Genomic DNA, 19,848 nt, shown 5'->3' with positions numbered 1-19,848 from the left:
TGGCACAGCTCCGGCCATTCCCTGTGCCCTGCCCCTGCCCTGGCACAGCTCCAGCCATTCCCTGTGCCCTGTCCCTGCCCTGGCACAGCTCCAGCCATTCCCTGTGCCCTGTCCCTGCTCTGGCACAGCTCCAGCCATTCCCTGTGCCCTGTCCCTGCCCTGGCACAGCTCCAGCCATTCCCTGTGCCCTGTCTTTGCCCTGGCACAGCTCCAGCCATTCCCTGGGTGCTGTCCCTGCCCTGGCACAGCTCCAGCCATTCCCTGTGCCCTGTCCCTGTCCTGGCACAGCTCCAGCCATTCCCTGAGTGCTGTCCCTGCCCTGGCACAGCTCCTGCCATTCCCTGGGTGCTGTCCCTGGTCCCACAGGGCAGAACTCAGTGCCTGCCCCTCCTCTGCCCCTCCCAAGGAAGGTGTGACTGCACTGAGGTCTCCCCTCAGTCTCCTCCTCTCCAGCTGAACACACCAAGTGCCCTCAGTGCCCTCAGCCAACCTTCAAACAACCCTCAACACCCCCTTCCAAATGTGTTTGCTCCTGCCCAGCCATGGCTGGGCTTGCTGGGAGCTCACACCACCCTGGCCATTCCCAGATGAAAAATGGGAGAATCCTGTGCTGGTTCAGTGACAGTTTTCCAAGCTGATGCCCACGGGGATTGCAGATGTTCTCCGTGGATGCCTCTCCTTCCAGTGGCACCAGAGAAATGGGCAGCAGAGGTTCAGGCCCTGCTCCACAGGATTTGTGCTCAGCACTCCTGAGAGCATCATCTGCTCTGAGCAGAACCCCATCAAGCAGAGCAGCTTCACCCTGAAGGTTCCCATATGTCTCCTACTTATTTTCTTCTCAAGAGCTCTTGTGCTGTTGGATCATTTTCTGCTGCTTATTTGGGCTTGGACTTTCAGCCACGGTTAGTCCTGAGGATTAATCATTTTGGATTCCTCTCCTGAAGTTCCTGTTTTGTTCACTATTTATAAACCCTCTTGAAAGTCTCCCCCTTTGCAAGGAGCTCCACTCCAGATTTCTCTTTCCCATTTAACAAGTGCTCTGGTAAATTCAGCAGCTTTTTTTGTGCTGTTTATTCAAGTGGGCTGCAGCCTATTCCTTCCTCCAGCAATTACTGAATTATAAAAGCATGAATGAAACCAGAATCGATGGCAAGAATTTATTTTCTGAGCTGAGCATGGTATTAATCCCTCACCTAAAGCTCAGGAGTGATTTGTCCCTCGGTGCCCATCGTGCAGGCAGAAAACATTCAATCCTGATCAATGTGTGTGACTCAGAGGGTGAGTTTGTTTAGCAACAAGGAGGTTAGAGAAGGTTCTCCTCCATCAAGGGAAATTTCTTCCTTTTTTTTTTCTTGACATTTCAGAGTTTGGGTACCAGAATTTCGGCAAATCAGTGAGAAAACACCCCAGCTCCCAACAAGTCCCAGCCTCCTTCTGTGCTGCAGGCACTTTATTTGAGTTGGTTCCCAGGAGAAACACTCTTTGTTGTGTGTGGCAGTGGCTCCTGAGTTCACCAGGGCCCCGGGGAAAAACAGAACTGAAAACACCAGAGTTGTTTATTCCAGCAAAGGAAAAGGGTCAGTTTCTTCTTCACAGGTTTACAAACACCTCAACAAAAGCAAAACATCCAAAGGGATTCTGAGGAGAAAATGCTGTGGGAGCTTCCCCTGCCCTGAGGCACCTCTGCCAAAGCCACCCAGGGGCAGCTGTGTCACAGAATCACAGAATGGATTGGGTTGGAAAAGACCTCCGAGATCATTGAGTCCAACCCCTGGTCCAACTCCAGTCCCTTTACCAGATCATGGCACTCAGTGCCACGGCCAAGCTCAGCTGAAAAACCTCCAGGGATGGGGAATCCACCCCCTCTCTGGGCAGCCCATTCCAATCCCTGAGCACTCTCTCTGCAAAGAATTTCTTTCTGATCTCCAACTTCAATTTCCCCTGGCAGAGCTTGAGCCCATCGTGCCCCCTTGTCCTATTGCTGAGTGCCTGGGAGAAGAGACCAACCCCCACCTGGCCAGAACTTCCCTTCAGGCAGTTCCAGACAGTGCTGAGGTCACCTCTGAGCCTCCTCTTCTCCAGGCTGAACACCCCAGTGTCCACAGGGGGTCCAGCAGAGCAGAGCAGGGCAGAGCTGACTCCTCTTACAGACACACCTTGAGTGTTGTGTTCAGTTCTGGGCCCCTCAGCTCAGGAAGGACATTGAGGGGCTGGAGCGGGGCCAGAGAAGAGCAACGAGGCTGGAGAAGAGACTGGATGTGGCACTGAGTGTCCTCTGAAACACCTCCAGGGACAGAGAATCCACCATGTCTTGATCCAACCCCACTGTGATCACCAGCCCAGGGCACTGAGTGCCCCAGTCTGTGCCCTGGGCTGGTGGTCACAGTGGGGTTGGATCAAGGGTTGGACTTGATGATCTCAGAGGTCTCTTCCAACCCAATTGAGAAGAGCAGCAAGGCTGGAGAAGGGACTGGAGCACAAGCCCTGTGGGGAGAGGCTGAGGGAGCTGGGGGTGTTCAGCCTGGAGAAGAGGAGGCTCAGAGGGGACCTCAGAACTCTCCACAACTCCCTGAAGGGATGTTGGACCCAGGGGGGGTTGGTCTCTTCTCCCACACAACCAACAGTAGGACAAGGGGGCACAGCTCAAGCTCTGCCAGGGGAGGTTTAGGTTGGACATCAGGAAGAAATTCTTTGCAGAGAGAGTGCTCAGGCATTGGAATGGCTGCCCAGAGAGGGGGTGGATTCTCCATCCCTGGAGGTGTTTAAGATGACACTGGATGTGACACTGAGTGAGAATCTACCACGTCTTGATCCAACCCCACTGTGGGCTGCCAATGGAGCAGCAATGGAGTGCCCTGGGCTGGTGATCACAGTGGGGTTCAACCAAGGGTTGGACTTGATGATCTCAGAGGCCTCTTCCAACCCAGTTCATTCTGTGATTCTGTGACTTACAACCCCCCATGGCATCACCCAACCTTGCCTGGCTTGGGGGGGTCCTCAAGACCATCCTGTTCCCTTGGTTTAATTTTTCTCTCTTCATTTGTAGAACAGGATGTTGTTTGCCAAGACCTGCCTTGAATACCTTGTGGAAAACGGTTCTTTCCTGGCAAACAATCCCTGTCCTACTTCCTGAGAGCTGCCAATGGTTTGACAAAGAAGGTATTAGTGCCTGCTGTGTGGGTACCCTCCTGGTCAACCCTTTATTACCTTTTCTGTGTCATTCTGGTCCTGCAAAGATTGTGCCACAAACAGACCCACTCCCTGCAAAAGCTGCTGCTTCAAACCAGGTCAGATGGAGGGTAATTATCAGAGAGCAAATTAATTAGAGAGCAAATGGGGATGTATTAACCATTTAGCAGCTGGGTCAGGGCACTTCAAGGTTCTCAACAGGCAGCTGTTTGCAAATGAAGAGCATTGCAGCAAAAAACAATCCAAGTGTTCCCCAAAAATGTCATCTCATGGTTTGCATCCTCGTGCTCCCTCTGGAATACAGCCCAGACCTTCCACTGAAGGTTTTCCATCCTCTTCCAGGCAACAGTCCTGACACTCCAAGGAACAAAGAGGACATCACTCACCTCAACTTCTCTGATGGAAAAGTTCCTGGTGCTTTTCTGTTACCAGAAATTAATTTAATGTACGAGAGGGGACATCCTACACTGAAATAGTGGCATTTCCTCCCATCACCTCCAGCCCACAGGACAACAGGAATGCTGGAAGGTCTCCTGGTAGAGCCACATGAAATCTCAGAGGCTTTAAGCACCTGAGAAGAAAAGCTCCTCTGAATTAACTGCTGCTTCAGTTAGAAACAGAAACCTCCAAAGCCTCAGACAGCTCAGCACTTTCATTTTCAGAGCATGGAATACAAACTGTGAGGAAAAGAACTCAGAAGGGTAAAAATAAGGAATCAGAGCCTTCAATGATCCAAAAATTCAGGGAGTCTGCAGCTCTTTATGATCATCTTCCCTGTAGGCACCCAGGTGGGATATTCCTGGAGTTCTGGCTGCCCCAGGGTGGCCTCCAGGGGTTGGTTTGAAGGAATTCCTGGAGCAGGGAACCCAAGGGGCTGCCACAACACATGGAATGTTGGAGAGTGCACTTCCCACAGGAACTGGGCTGCCCTGGCTCAGCTTGGGCTCTCTGGAAGGAACATCTCTGAGTATTCCAAAGGGCAACACCAGACAGACAAGGGACAAAAGGGTTGGTTTGCTGGCAAGGAGGGGTCAGTATGGGTGGAATCCTTCATGGAGTGAGGGCTCTACAAACCCCACAGCTGGGGCAGGAGAGCAGCCTCCACCCCACTGCTCACAGGGTGAGGGTCCACCACAGACTCACAGAACCTCAGCAGGTTTTCATGGAACCCTGGACCTCAACCCCAGCTCAGCAAAGCTGCTCATGCCCAGAGCCCACCAAAAGTCATGTTGCCTCCTTGGCTCCAGCCAGCACAGTTTATTTAAGAGATCACAACTCAGCATTTTTCTCGGAATCCCAGAAGATGCTGAGCTGGAAGGACCCACCAGGACCATCCAGTCCCACCCTCAGCCCGGCACAGGCTCATCCCCAGGAGTCACTCCCTGTGCCTGGGAGTATTTGCTGCTCCCATTTCCAAATCCAGGCTCAGAAACTCAGCCCCAGCCCTGGCTGTGGCTTTACCCACCATCTAGTGGAGCTTTCTCCTTCAAGGCTGTTGGCATCAGCCCTCACTGGTGTTGGAGCAAGGAAGAACCACCAGCCCAGCTCTCATTTTAGTCACACTGCTCCAAGCAGCACTTCCACACATGGGGAGAAACTCCTCAGCTCCTGACAGATCCCATCCCTTCCCCACAGGCTTTGGATGCCACGTTGCACCATCTCAGCTCCTGCCACCCAAACAGAACCCACCACAACCCAGGTGGCCAAGAAGGCCAATGGGATCCTGGCCTGGATCAGGCACAGTGTGACAGCAGGCCCAGGGCAGTGACCCTTCCCCTGGACTCTGCCTTGGGGAGGCCACACCTTGAGTGTTGTGTTCAGTTCTGGGCCCCTCAGCTCAGGAAGGACATTGAGGGGCTGGAGCGGGGCCAGAGAAGAGCAACGAGGCTGGAGAAGGGACTGGATGTGGCACTGAGTGTCCTCTGAAACACCTCCAGGGACAGAGAATCCACCATGTCTTGATCCAACCCTACTGTGATCACCAGCCCAGGGCACAGAGTGATCACAGTGGGGTTGGATCAAGGGTTGGACTTGATGATCTCAGAGGTCTCTTCCAACCCAACTGAGAAGAGCAACGAGGCTGGAGAAGGGACTGGAGCACAAGCCCTGTGAGGAGAGGCTGAGGGAGCTGGGGATGTTCAGCCTGGAGAAGAGGAGGCTCAGAGGGGACCTCAGCACTGTCTGGAACTTCCTGAAGGGATGTTGGACCCAGGGGGGGTTGGTCTCTTCTCCCGGACAACCAACAGTAGGACAAGAGGGCACAGCTCAAGCTCTGCCAGGGGAGGTTTGGGTTGGATATCAGGAAGAAATTCTTTGCAGAGAGAGTGCTCAGGCATTGGAATGGCTGCCCAGAGAGGGGGTGGATTCTCCATCCCTGGAGGTGTTTAAGGTGAGACTGGATGTGGCACTGAGGGAGAATCCACCACATCTGATCCAACCCTACTGTGAGAATCCACCACATCTTGATCCAACCCTACTGTGAGAATCCACCACGTCTTGATCCAACCCTACTGTGAGAATCCACCACGTCTTGATCCAACCCTACTGTGAGAATCCACCACATCTTGATCCAACCCTACTGTGATCACCAGCCCAGGGCACAGAGTGCCCTGGGCTGGTGATCACAGTGAGGTTGGATCAAGGATTGGATTTGATGATCTCAGAGGTCTCTTCCAACCCAATTCATCCTGTGATTCTGTGATTCCCAGAAGTCAGAAGGGACTGGGTATCACCCACCCACATCCTCCTGAGCTCCACCAAAGCCAGCCCAGCCTCACCCCCCATCCCTCAGCCCCTCACACACCATTTGTTGGTGCTGGCACTGACTTTTCCCCGTCTCTCAACCCTTTAACAACTTAACAGTAAAGATGTTCAGCCCAGAAGGCACCAGGTTTTATAATTCCAGCCCAAAAAAGCTTCTTTTTCACTCCACAAAACCTCACTCTGTACAATCTCTTTGCTCTGCACTGTCCCAGTTCCCAAACTGTGTTTTCAGCACCACCAAGACTGTCCTTACTTATTCCTCACTCCTCATTGGTAAAAATATCCATAACCTTCTTTGCTTGGCTTCCAAAAAGGGAAGAACATTCAGGAAAAAGAGATGGGATGGAAGGGAGGGAAAAAAACCCACAATCCACACACACAAAACCCCCACATGGACAGCAAGAAAAGGGAGGAGCAAAGACAACCACAGGGGAATTTTCTGGCTCTTCCTCCCCTGATTTATGAACAAACAAAGTGTATCATTCAGTGCCAGGCAGAAGTGCCAGAGGGCACACGTGCCCTCCCAGAATGGCACTTGCCAAGCACAGCCCCAGCCCAGCACCATCTACTGCTCTGTCCCCTCAGCACTCACAGCAACACCAGAACCTGCAAGAGAACCTGCCAGAAATTCCCCTGTGGGCAGGGATGGAATAATCTGCTCTGCCAGAAAGTTCCCTCCATGCCTCATTTCTCAGGGACTGGCTTGAGCTGTGAAGGATAACCAGTTATATCTATTTTTTTTTTAATTATTGTTCTGTAAAATGGTCTTTTTGGTGTTTGCAAAGTTTCTTGTACTCCTGGAAACTCCTGTGATTTACAGTGGCTGTTTCAGGCTGAGCCAAGTTCTGTTCTTGAAGAGCACTCTGGCAAACACTCCCTTCTCTAATTGGACATCTAATGAAAAATTAAATTAAATTAAGTTAAAAAATTAAAAGCCTTGAATGTTTCAATTTTTGTCTGCTTGTTCTTCTAATGCATGACCAGGAGAAAGGTTCTTAACCTCCCTCTACCATTCATCATATTCTCTCTAACTTGGTAACCTGAGCAAGGATATATCCTTGAATTATTTGGGATGTGCTGGCAGGAAGGGCTGCAGGAACTGAACCAATGGCATTTTACACTCAGAGAACTGACAGGGAAGAGAAACTGCCCTTTCCTGCCCGTCCTTAGCAAAGAACATGCTGCCATCAATTTGTCCTTTTCTTGTAAGAACAAGCCCTTCAAACTGAAAGCTGCTTCTCCTAATTAAAGAAATCCACCTAAAATGTTTCACCTCCACCAGTTAAACCATCCCCCTGCATTGCCTGAAACCACAACAACTCAGGCAGGGAGGCTGACAAATTATTTTAATTCTCCAAACCAAGGGAAATATGGAAGAAAAAGAACACCCAGAGCACGAGCAACAACAGCAGGTGAATCTCCTTTTGCTTCTGGAGCAATATTTAAAGCAGACACACATCTGTTTGCAGCAGTCAAGTTGAGGGGAGTTCCTTCACATCATTATTTGTGCTACACCCTTTTAAGATGTTTGTGTGGGTTTTTTTTTCCCATCTGCTGAGGTTGGATTTATCCTCCTGCCATAATTATCCTGCTTATTTACTGATGGAACCAGGGGAAAGCCTTATGGGCTTTATTGGCACAACAGGCAGTTCATTTAAACAAATCAAGGTGTTTCCAAGCATTGCTTTGTCACTGGTTTTCCTCACTTGGTAAGGATTTCCCACATCCACACCAGGACAGCTCCTACCACGTGGATCCACCCCAAGGAAAGGATATTTGGGAAAAAAACCAAACTCCTCAGCACTTCAAATTGTCATTTTAGGAAGGATTTCCCAGCTCTGTCCATGGCTATTGATTTCAAGCATAGGAAATTGGAGGGAGTTGATTGTAATGAGTTTTTTTAAATGAGCCTGGTGTTCCCAGAGACGATTAGTCAGCTAATCTGGGCTAAGCTTCCTGGGGGATAAGTCAGGCTCTGGAGCAAGGATTTGAATGCTGAACAAGGAGAGGTTTCCATGTGACGTGGAGAGAGCTGGGCAGGAAACAGGGTCGGCTGAGGAAAAACCTGAAGAGGATTTTGGGGGCAGCCAGCAAGGCTGAATCTCAGCCTTCACTTCAGGTTCACATTAAAAATGATTTGCTGGACACTGAAATGTCTAAAGGTGAGAGTAAAGGGTGATACACCCGGAGCACCTGGGCAGGCACGTGGAAAATTATTAAACCAGATTTGATGACAAGAGAAACGTAATTACAATGAACAATCTGCTGTTTGCAGCCAGCTCAGATAATAAGGGCACCAGAAAAGCACTTGTTGTACTAAAAAGCTTTGGATTTCATAGGATTTATATATCAAAAATTCGTTTCTAACCCAGCCACCCTCTCTGGAGCTGAGAGAGGAACACAACAAACAAGAATCTCTCTCAAACTGGCCTAAAAAGTTCCGTGTTTCGCTGGATTTACAACGTGCAAATGAAATTATTCAGCTTCTTCCCTGCTGACATCAGAATTTCAGAGGAAAAAGGCAAAAAGCACAGTATGAGTCCTGCTGAGAACTTAAACACCTCTCAGGAATGTTCTCCTCACTGGAGGGGATCTCTTGGGATGTTTCCTATTGCAACAGATGTTGAGCCTCACAGTAAACAACCCAACAGCTTCCTGGCTCCATCCCACCCTGGAGCTCCACAGTAAAGATCTTAATGCACATCAGAACTGATTTATCACTGCTCAACCTTCACCCCAAGGAAGGAAAGGAGCCCCTCGGTCCTGCAGGCAGCTCTGCCTCGGAGTGACACCAACACTCAACTCCCAGATCCTCCCCAAACTCACAACTCCCACCAGGCACCGAGCTGAGAATGGGAGGAGCAGCAAAAACAACCTGACTCAAAGCACATGGCAGAGAACATGATGCAGAGCTGAGAGCCTGGCAGGGGAAATGTCTCTGGGAGAGGAACCCTGGGGAGGACCCAGGGCTGAGGTGGCTCGGGGGCTTCGGGTGGGGGATGCCCTGGCTGGGAGGGGGCTCTGCCCTGGTTGGGAGGGGACTCTGCCCTGGCTGGGTGGTGGCTCTGCCCTGGTTGGGAGGGGGCTCTGCCCTGGCTGGGAGGGGGCTCTGCCCTGGTCAGGTGGTGGCTCTTCCCTGGTTGGGAGGGGGCTCTGCCCTGGTTGGCAGGTGGTGGCTCTGCCCTGGTTGGGAGGGGGCTCTACCCTGGTTGGCAGGTGGTGGCTCTGCCCTGGCTGGGAGGGGGCTCTGCCCTGGTCAGGTGGTGGCTCTGCCCTGGTTGGGAGGGGGCTCTGCCCTGGTTGGGAGGGGGCTCTGCCCTGGTCGGGAGGGGGCTCTGCCCTGGCTGGGTGGTGGCTCTGCCCTGGTTGGGAGGGGGCTCTGCCTTGGTTGGCAGGGGATGGCTCTGCCCTGGTTGGGAGGGGGCTCTGCCCTGGTCAGGTGGTGGCTCTGCCCTGGTTGGGAGGGGACTCTGCCCTGGCTGGGAGGGGACTCTGCCCTGGTCAGGTGGTGGCTCTGCCCTGGTTGGCAGGGGGCTCTGCCCTGGTTGGGAGGGGGCTCTGCCCTGGTCAGGTGGTGGCTCTGTCCTGGTTGGGAGGGGGCTCTGCCCTGGTTGGGAGGGGGCTCTGCCCGGGTTGGGAGGGGGCTCTGCCCTGGCTGGGAAGTGGCTCTGCCCTGGTCAGGTGGTGGCTCTGCCCTGGTTGGGAGGGGGCTCTCCCTGGTTGGGAGCGGGCTCTGCCTTGGTTGGCAGGGGATGGCTCTGCCCTGGTTGGGAGGGGGCTCTGGCCTGGTTGGGAGGGGGCTCTGCCCTGGTCGGGAGGGGGCTCTGCCTTGGTTGGCAGGGGATGGCTCTGCCCTGGTTGGGAGGGGGCTCTGCCCTGTTTGGGAGGGGGCTCTGCCCTGGTCGGGAGGGGGCTCTGCCTTGGTTGGCAGGGGGTTGCTCTGCCTTAGTTGGGAGGTGGCTCTGCCCTGGCTGGCAGGTGGGTCTGGCACGGCATGAGATCCAACAGACCCCGCGGGTCACGGTAAAATGAGCCATTCCATCAGAAATTTGGGATTGAAATGATACCGAAGGGAACAGGAGGAATACAGAGGTATGGATAGAATATCTACAACATGTAGAGAGAATAGAAATGACATGATTTAAAAGCACCAATTTACAGTCTATCTTCGCTTTCTGGAAAACCACAACCCCCTGGCTTTTTTTCCTTTTTCCCCCTTAAACTATCAGTTCTTAACGCCATGTGGTTCCAAACTTACGGAGCCCCCGAAACACCCCACAAGTGACTCAGTCGTTTTCCCCCGCCGGCCCCGCGCGGCGCATCCTCCCCAGACCGGGGCACGGAGCGGGTACCGGGACCCCCGGACCCCCCGGCCACCCCAACCCCCCGGCAGGGCCCCGAGCCCCGGCCCCGCAGCCTCACCTGGGCCCCGCGGCGTGTCCGTGGCTCGGCCGCAGTCCCGCTCAGCGCTCCATGGCTCGGCAATGGCAGCGGAGCGGCGGCTCCTCGCTGCGAGCGGGGCCGGACCCGCGGGTCTGCGGCAGGGCTTGGCTTGGCTCGGTTCGGCTTGACTCGGCTCGGCTTAGTCCGGCTTGGCTCGGCCCGGCTGGGCTCGGTTTGGCCCGGCTCGGCTTGGCCCGGCTCTGCTCAGCTGGGTGCGATCCGCTGCTTCTCGCACCGCTCCTCTCCTTCCTCCCCGCTCCGCTCCGCTCCGTCCCTCCCGGCTCGGCTGCGCTTCTCCCGCGCCTTCCCTCCCCGCTCCCCGCTCCTCTCCTTCCCTGCTCTGCTCCTGCCCTCCTGCTCCTCTCTCTCCCTGCTCCTCGCTCCTTTCCTTCGCTCCTCTCCTTCCCTCCGCGTTCCTCTCCCTCCCTCCCGCTGCTCTCCCTCCCTCCCTTCTCGCTGTCTCGTCCCTCCCCCGCCGCAGCCCCGGCCCCGCCCGCCCCCGTGTGTCCCCTCCAGCCCCGATGCCCCCTCTAGCCCCGATGTGTCCCCTCCAGCCCCGGTGTGTCCCCTCCAGCCCCGGTGTGTCCCCTCCAGCCCCGATGCCCGCTGCAGCCCCGATGTGTCCCCTCCAGCCCCGGTGTGTCCCCTCCAGCCCCGGTGCCCGCTGCAGCCCCGGTGCCCGCTGCAGCCCCGGTGTGTCCCCTCCAGCCCCGATGCCCCCTCTAGCCCCGATGCCCGCTGCAGCCCCGATGTGTCCCCTCCAGCCCCGGTGTGTCCCCTCCAGTCCCGGTGCCCGCCGCAGCCCCGATGCCCGCTGCAGCCCCGATGTGTCCCCTCCAGTCCCGGTGTGTCCCCTCCAGCCCCGGTGCCCGCTGCAGCCCCGGTGCCCCCTCTAGCCCAGGGACCCCCTCCTGCCCCGGTGCCCGCTGCAGCCCCGGTGCCCCCTCTAGCCCAGGGACCCCCTCCTGCCCCGGTGCCCGCTCCAGCCCCAGTGTGTCCCCCTTCTGCCCCGGTGTGTCCCCTCCAGCCCCGGTGTGTCCCCTCCTACCCCGGTGTGTCCCCTCCTGCCCCGGTGCCCGCTCCAGCCCAGGTGCCCCCACACACGGACACAGGACACCCCACACAGGGACACAGGACACCCCATACATGGACAGAGGACACCCCACACATGGACACAGGACACACCACACATGGATTGAGGACCCCCCACACATGGACAAGAACACCCCACACATGGACACAGGACACCCCACACATGGATTGAAGACACCCACACATGGACAGAGGACACCCCGCACATGGACACAGGACAACCCATACATGGACAGAGGACACCCCAAACAGGGACACAGGACACCCCACACATGGATTGAGGACACCCCACACATGGACAGAGGACACCCCACACATGGACACAGGACACCTCACACATGAACAAGGACACCCCACACATGGATTGAGGACACCAACACATGAACAGAGGCCACCCCACACAGGGGAACCACCAGCCCACTGCAGGGTACAGACCACAGGGCACTGGTGGTGGCACAGCTGGGCCAGGCTGGCAAAGCAGAGCTGCTCAAGCCCTGAAGCTGCAGGGGCTGGATGTGTCACCTCTGTGTGATGGTCACAGCAGCCCAAACACCCTGATGGGGGAGATAAGGAGAACTCATTTCACATGGTTCCATTACGGCAGGAACTTCTGTTTGATCCTGTCTGGAAGGACCTTTGGGTGTTTGATGTCTTCATCAAAGGCCAAGTTTCTGCAGTCATAACGTGGAGAACTTGGTTCACATGTTCAAAGAGGAAATTTCTAATCTTCATGGCTGAGGGGCAGTTCAAAAGGCCTGAAGAACCCACCCCAGCTCCCAAAACCTCTGAGCCCAGAACAGAAAAACAAAATCCATTCACTATAAAACCTTTTCAATTAAGACTTAAACTGGTTATTTGTGGATGACACACAGCCCCTTGATTTTTTTCCAGGGATTAATGACTGCAGGCTCTGCAAACTGAACAGAAGGGCTGCTGTGTGGTAATTCCTGCTCAAGCACCAGCCCATGGCCTTGTACCCCACAGACCCACAGGCCAGACCACACCAGGCCCTGATAAACCAGCCTTTATGCAGTAAAAGAACAATATTGAAAGCAAGTTTTGTACCAGATAATCATAAAGAGGAGAAAAGATTGTCTGTCCAGCTCAGTAAAACTGAGGGTTAATCACTGCTTGATAATCTCTGTAATTTACAGGAGTTTCTTCTAAAATACAAAACTAATTATCAACCAAATTTCAATTCCCTCTCTGTACATGTGTAAAAAAATATGCAAGACTGCCCCTAATTGTAATTAAAGTGATGATTTCAGGTATTTACTGTATTTCCTTTATTACTTCACTCTACAAAAACAAGGGGTGAGCACGTGATGCTGAAGTGCCAGCACTTTCAAAGCCATGAAAAACATTCCTCCTGAATGTTTTGCACCCTTAGAACTTAACCAGCTCATCCTTCCCTTTGCCAATAAAATGTTACTCCCAACATTTCCTACCATTTGTAGCATTTCAGTGACTTGCAGGAGCAGAGGGGATATTTTTTTCCCCCTCTGATGTGAAAAATCTCTTTGAGATTCTGGTGCTCAACTTTGTGAAATTCCACAGAGGAGCCAGTTCAGGAATCCTTCCCTAAATCCCACATTTAATCCCTGGGGTTTAGGTTCAGGCAAGTCCTTGGTTTTTTTGGGTATGGAATATTTAGGAGAGTTGTCTCTTAACTGTAAGCACAGAACAATACAAGTCATTGCACAGAATGCTCAAATGGCTGAAAGAAACTGTTCTAGACTACAAGAAAAATTCAAATCTTGCTCTTGGCCCTGCAGGAAGCACATCCTGGATTTTAACTCCCTGGCAACAGGAAATAGCAGCAATCCTGATTCAGGCAACAACTCATGGGCAGGGATGGAATTCCAGAGCCTGATAACGGGCGAGCAGAGCTGGGGAGGACCTGCTGGTTGCTGCAGCCCCAAGGGCTCCTCCCTCCTCCCTTCCCATCCTCTGGAAGCTCCAATCCTGGGCTGAGAGCACGAGGATGAAATTCAGGAACTCCTCAGAGCTCGTGCTGTGATTGCATCACAGGCTCGGGTTATTCTTGTGTCCCTCCACTGCATCTGCCAAGTCAGCTCCAAGAAATTATCTCTGGCATTAAGATATTCCAGAGGCCCTGAGCACTCAGGATCCAGGCTGGAAGTGAACACTGGAAGCTGCAGCACTCCCAGTTCTCACACTGGGGGGCCACAGTCCCCAAAGGCCATTCAGGAACACACATTTTTCATGGTCGAGGAGCTCTGAACACCCTAAAGGGCTTCATGCCCATAAACGTGGCTGAGATCCTGCCAGGAAAAGGGCACTGCCCTGGCCAATGCTCTGCCAGTGCCTCTGGCATCACCCACAGACACTGCTGAGCTCTCCCACACACCAGTCAGACACATGAGCTTGGAGATCATGGTTTGGATGAGCTTTAATGTCCCTCTCAACCCAAACCCCTCTGTGATTCTACCAAATCCTGAAGATTGCCTGAGGCACATCAGGTTTTGCAGCCAGTTCCCCAACCAGTTCCTGGCCAACCCTCCCCATCCCCTGAGGTGCCCAAGGCCACCTCCAAGTTCATCTCTGATGCTGCTGCTCAGAGAGCAGCACAAGTTTGGGCCAATGCACAGGGATGAGGCAGATCCAGAGGCAGAGAGGAACAGGCACCTCCCTCAGCAAGGAGAAGGAGCCTTGTCCTCCCTCCTCTGCTTTCACCCCTGGCATCCCCTGCCTGCCACACAGGGACTGGCAGGATAACACACCACAAGGCTTGGATGCTCCCTGAGGGGAAACATCTCTTGTACAGTCGTGTCCCATGTTCCTCTGCTGTTGGACCTTCCACTGATGATGTCCCAAGTCAGGAGACCCTCATGTCACAATGGCCTGGAGGAACAGGACACAGGGAATGGCTTCCCACTGCCAGAGGGCAGGGATAGGGGGGATATTGGGAAGGAATTCCTGGCTGGGAGGGTGGGCAGGCCCTGGTACAGGTTGGGTAGAGCAGCTGTGGCTGCCCCATCCCTGGGAGTGTCCAAGGCCAGGTTGGATGGAGCTTGGAGCACCCTGGGACAGTGGGAGGTGTCCCTGTCCATGGCAGGGCTGGCACTGGATGGACTTTAAGCTCTGACTTACCAACCCAAGTGATGCTTTTCATCATTGCCACGTGACTCTTGGCCATTTCTGTCCCATTCTGGTGCAGGGTTTTCTCACCCTCCTCATCCTCTCTGCTGCAACCCAGGGGGATGAAGGGCATTGGTGACACTTTCCTTCTGCTGGTCACTGGAGGGATGGGACAACTGTGGCTCCAGGAAGCAGAACTGCCTCTGGATCAAACCCAGGGATGTGGAATGAGCCAACCATTAGGAACTGTGTAAGCCACTATTGCTCCATAGGAAGTGTCCCACAGAGCAATTCCTTGGGAAGCAATTCCTTGGGAAAATCACATTCCTTGGGAAGTGCACATTCCTTGGGAACTATTCACACTCCTCAGGCTTTGCTTTCTCTATTCCCAAAAAAATCAAGGTTGTAACAATGCCAAGGTCATGGGTTCAATCCCCTGTGTGGGTCATTGACTTGAGAGTTGGACTCGATGATCCTTGGGGGTCCTTCCAACTCAGAATAGTCTGGGATTCTGTGATATGTAAAAGAGGATGGGGGAAAGTCCAACTTACTAAAATAGGACATTATAGAATTCATCTGATTTCTTTTTATTTTCCTGAGGAGACTGAGAGAAAAAAACCCAACCTGGCAGATGTTTCTTATTTTTCTTAATGCACTCAGATCCTTTGGAGATAAATGTGGTGGCAGAGCTTGTGCAGAAGAGTAGAAATGGCTCCAGTGAGGCCCTGTCAAAACAGGGAAGAGACACATTTCCCATTTAAACAGAAAGGGAACAAAAGCAAATGTGTCTGGAACAAGAAGGGCTGATTTCTGACAGAGGAGGTGTCTTGGTTTGAGATAAGCAACTGCCAACCCCCCCAAGCACAGAGAGAAAAAAAACTCCCTCCTAACACCAGGGAAAGGGAGGAAAAGAGAGGGGAAAGAAAAAAACCACTTCAAACTGCATTTATACTAAATCTACATATATTTTTCACAGAAAGAAAGAGACAGTTAGAAGAGAGTACAAATATTCACTCACACAAGGCTGCAACAACAAGTTCCCCACCTCAACTTCTTAACGAACACACAAATTCTACTGTCCTAACTACACATTACTTAAGAAGAAGCTTATTCCCCAGGGAGACAAACCCAAGCAGAAAGGAGAGACCCAGAACAACACAATTTACTTTCCTGAGATACCCTGTGAGCCAGTGGTGGGCCTGGTCCTCTCCATCCCCCCTGGGACAGCATCGTGTGTCCTCCCAAGAGGAGGCTGAGAAGCGACTGCCTTAACCACTCCCACACTGGTTCCTACTGCCCTGGAGATGATGCCATAGTGTGGGATGGAATACAAACTTACTGGCTAGAAGAGGTCAGCTGTCAGCTCAGCCCAGCTCAGCCCAGCTGACAGCTTCAGCCTAGTCCAGACTCCAGAGCCCAAATCTAGGCCCACCTGGGTGAGCCCATAACAGGAGGGTCCCGGGCCCTGCAGTTTCTGTGCCCCCAAACTGGCAGTGCAGCCCCAGAACATCCTCTGACACCATTTTGGGGTATTTTGGATGATTTTCTGGGCTTGCTCTTGGTTTGGTGTCCTCTCCCTTCCAAAATTCTTCTTTCCAGAGAGGATCAGGAGGTTTCTTGGTAGTGGCAACACCCAGCAGAGACAGGCAGAACCCCCCACCCTACCCCCAGCCTCCCTCTGTGCCCTCAGTTCACCAAACCCAAATGTTGGGCATCTTCTCTCCTCCTCCATGAAAGTTTTGATGCCAGAAAAAGGGATTCAGGTGAAAACTGATGGGAGCTACAGATTGTTGGGAGATTAACAGGATAATATGGAAACAGAGAAAGGAAACAAACACCCTGATACTGTAAGAGATCAATTAATTCGTTCACTGGGCAGAATTCAGGAATGGGTTTTTCCCCTCTTTGTCCTTCCACTGCAGCTGAAGTGGCTGAAGAAGCTCATGTAGCTCCAATAGAGGGGAAATTAATTGAATGAAATGAATAACAGATGCTGTGATCAGGCAAGGAAATTCCCCCTCCACTTTTAATTCCAGAATTGTTGCTTTGATGCTCCAAGAGGCAGAGAAAAGCTGAGCAAGGAGGGATGAGGCTTTTCACTCACCTCTCCTCAGGATGAGGAGGCTGCTGTGGATTCCCAGATCATGCATGGAAATGGATAAATCCAGCAATCCAGGCAGCCCCCAGAGTGGCTTCCCTAAAAAAGACCAACCAGCTTTCCCTAAGAAAAAGGAAAGCTTGGGAAACCACTGCAGCTCAATTTAATAGTTTTTAAATCTTCTCAAATGCTGTGCAGCTTTTAATGGCAGCCACTTCCCTGTGCCAGGATGGCAGGAGATGGGAAGCAGTGATGGCACAAAAGGCTTCCTAAGCCAAGAAGGACAATTCCATAACATGTCCTTCTGAAATAAGTTTGGAAACTGGAATATTTTGCTTAAAAACTGTGCAGAATTCCAGCCCTTCCTGAGCTCTCAGAAGGAAGGGTGGGCACGGGGAGAATCCTCAGCCATGGGCATCACCACAGACACAGCTGGGAAGTGCTGGATGCCCTGGAAAATACCCTCAAGAGAGCAGGAGAAAGATCCCCAAGAGGGTGGGCTGGTTTGTGCCCAGCTTTGGAAAAGCTGAATGTTCCAGAGACTCAGCTCAGGGTGCCACAGTTTGTCAGCCACAGAATCACAGACTATTCTGAGTTGGAAGGGACTCACAACTCTCCTGGCAGCCCCAAAAGGTGCCCCCCAGGGATCAGGTGGGAAAGGACGGGACAAGTGGGGTTTTTCCAGGCACAGGATTGAGCAAGGGAAAAGCTGCTGTCTCTGTGCAGCTTCCCCACAGCCTTGGATCAGCACAAGCACTTCCCTCCTCTTCCTCCCCCTCAGCCACAAGACTGGCAGACACGGAGCTGATTCATCCTGGAGCTCCCTGGCAGGATCTCAGTGCCTGGGGGGGTCGGGGTGGGGCTCAGGGTCCCACAGACTGGGAGGGAGAGCTACTGGGGAAGGTTCTCCTGCTGTGCCCAGCCCAGCTCATAAACCTGGAGCTGGGTCTGTGTCTGGATGGGGAGGAATTCCGTGGAAAAACAGCCACCAACAATATTTTCCAGCTCTTGCCTTGCATAACAGCAAAGGTCCTGATATTTTATGAAGGAATCAGCTGAGGTTTTATCTAACAAAGTGATCTGAGCACACATAATAACTGTAACAGATCCAAGGAGTTGAGTCCTGACATTGAAGCTGGAATTCTGCATGGAACGGAATCCTGGGATGGTTTGGGTTGGAAAGGATCTTAAAGCTCATCTTGTTCCACCTCCTTTTAATTCAGCATCTATTTTCATATCCAGCTGATGGGGAAAGAGAAAAAGGGACCAACAGTTATTACATTACAGAATTATGGAACAATTAATCTTGGAAAAGCCCTCTGAGACCATCGAGTCCAACCATCCAGCACTGCCAAGGCCACCACTGACCATGTCCCCAAGTGCCACATCCACAGGGTTTTGAAATCTCTCCAGGGATGGGGAACCACCCCTGCCCTGGGATGGACAGCCCGTTCTGGGAGGGAATTTTCCCAATATCCAATCCTGGCCCAGCCTGCGGTCATTCCCTCTGCTCCTGTCCCTGTGCCCTGGAGCAGAGCCCGACCCCCTGTCCCGGCTCCCCCTCCTGGCAGGGATTGCAGAGCCAGAAGGTGCCCCCTGAGCCTCCTTTTCTCCAGGCTGAGCCCCCCAAGCTCCCTCAGCCCCTCCTGCTGCTCCAGCCCCTTCCCAGCTCCCTCAGCCCCTCCTGCTGCTCCAGCCCCTTCCCAGCTCCCTCAGCCCCTCCTGCTGCTCCAGCCCCTTCCCAGCTCCTTCCCAGCCCCTCCTGCTGCTCCAGCCCCTTCCCAGCTCCCTCAGCCCTTCCTGCTGCTCCAGCCCCTTCCCAGCTCCCTCAGCCCCTCCTGCTGCTCCAGCCCCTTCCCAGCTCCCTCAGCCCCTCCTGCTGCTCCAGCCCCTTCCCAGCTCCTTCCCAGCCCCTCCTGCTGCTCCAGCCCCTTCCCAGCTCCTTCCCAGCCCCTCCTGCTGCTCCAGCCCCTTCCCAGCTCCTTCCCAGCCCCTCCTGCTGCTCCAGCCCCTTCCCAGCTCCTTCCCAGCCCCTCCTGCTGCTCCAGCCCCTTCCCAGCTCCTTCCCAGCCCCTCCTGCTGCTCCAGCCCCTTCCCAGCTCCTTCCCAGCCCCTCCTGCTGCTCCAGCCCCTTCCCAGCTCCTTCCCAGCCCCTCCTGCTGCTCCAGCCCCTTCCCAGCTCCTTCCCAGCCCCTCCTGCTGCTCCAGCCCCTTCCCAGCTCCTTCCCAGCCCCTCCTGCTGCTCCAGCCCCTTCCCAGCTCCTTCCCAGCCCCTCCTGCTGCTCCAGCCCCTTCCCAGCTCCTTCCCAGCCCCTCCTGCTGCTCCAGCCCCTTCCCAGCTCCTTCCCAGCCCCTCCTGCTGCTCCGGCCCCTTCCCAGCTCCTTCCCAGCCCCTCCTGCTGCTCCGGCCCCTTCCCAGCTCCTTCCCAGCCCCTCCTGCTGCTCCAGCCCCTTCCCCAGCTCTGTTACAAGACAAGCAGCAAATAAAACATTGTCTGTACTTTCAAAGTGCATTTCAAAAGTCGATTGAAAACCAAGATGAACTCAACAAACAGCAGGAAGAGCTGTTGGAACAAACCTCTCTGCACCATCCCTGCCCTGCTCAGCCAGGAGGAGTTTCCAGGGCAGGTTGAAGGTGCCCAGTGCAGGACAGGGATGAGGCTGAGCCCCTGGCAGGCCCTGCTGGTGCTGGTGCTGAGCAGCAGGTGGGTGCCAGGGAGGCAGCAGCCCCTCAGCTGGTGTTTTCATGCCCACCCAGCTGGAGCAGAGGGATGCCAAGCTGTTCATGCAAACAGCAGCAGGTCTCTCCTGGCATTAGGCAGCCACAAGACTAAATAAACCTTTCCCTGCCAGGCTCTCCCAGTCCAGCCTTTTAATCATCAGTTAAAGCTTGAAATAAAGTCTCTGAGTGTTTCTTTCCAGCCTGCCCAGGTCTCCTGCCCACCTGTGCCTGTGTCTCCCAGCACTGCCCTGCCAACCTGGATTTGGGAGAACTAACACAGGCTCTGGTCTTTGGCTTTCCCATCCATTCATTGAATCACCAATTCCCAGACTGGTTTGGGTTTGGAAGGACCTTCAAGCTCATTAGCCCTGGGCAGGGACACCTCCCACCACCCCAGGTGGCTCCTTCTCCTGTGCCAAGTGCCAGCAATGAGTTGCTG

General features: G+C 53.8%; 1 protein-coding gene across 1 annotated transcript in view; it reads right to left on the bottom strand.

Annotated features, from left to right (window-relative positions):
- PDE4B (phosphodiesterase 4B) overlaps positions 1 to 10,680 on the bottom strand; it is a 227,835-nt gene extending 217,155 nt beyond the window's left edge. Inside the window, exon 1 of the mRNA XM_071564558.1 lies at positions 10,375 to 10,680. The gene's annotated coding sequence lies outside the window, so the exon portion shown is untranslated. The remainder of the gene's footprint in view (positions 1 to 10,374) is intronic.
- Between the last annotated feature and the right edge of the window lie 9,168 nt (positions 10,681 to 19,848).

This window comes from Pithys albifrons, chromosome 10, assembly GCF_047495875.1.
Source record: "Pithys albifrons albifrons isolate INPA30051 chromosome 10, PitAlb_v1, whole genome shotgun sequence".
In the NCBI taxonomy this organism is placed as follows: domain Eukaryota; kingdom Metazoa; phylum Chordata; class Aves; order Passeriformes; family Thamnophilidae; genus Pithys; species Pithys albifrons.
This window is presented reverse-complemented; position numbering and strand designations above follow the sequence as displayed.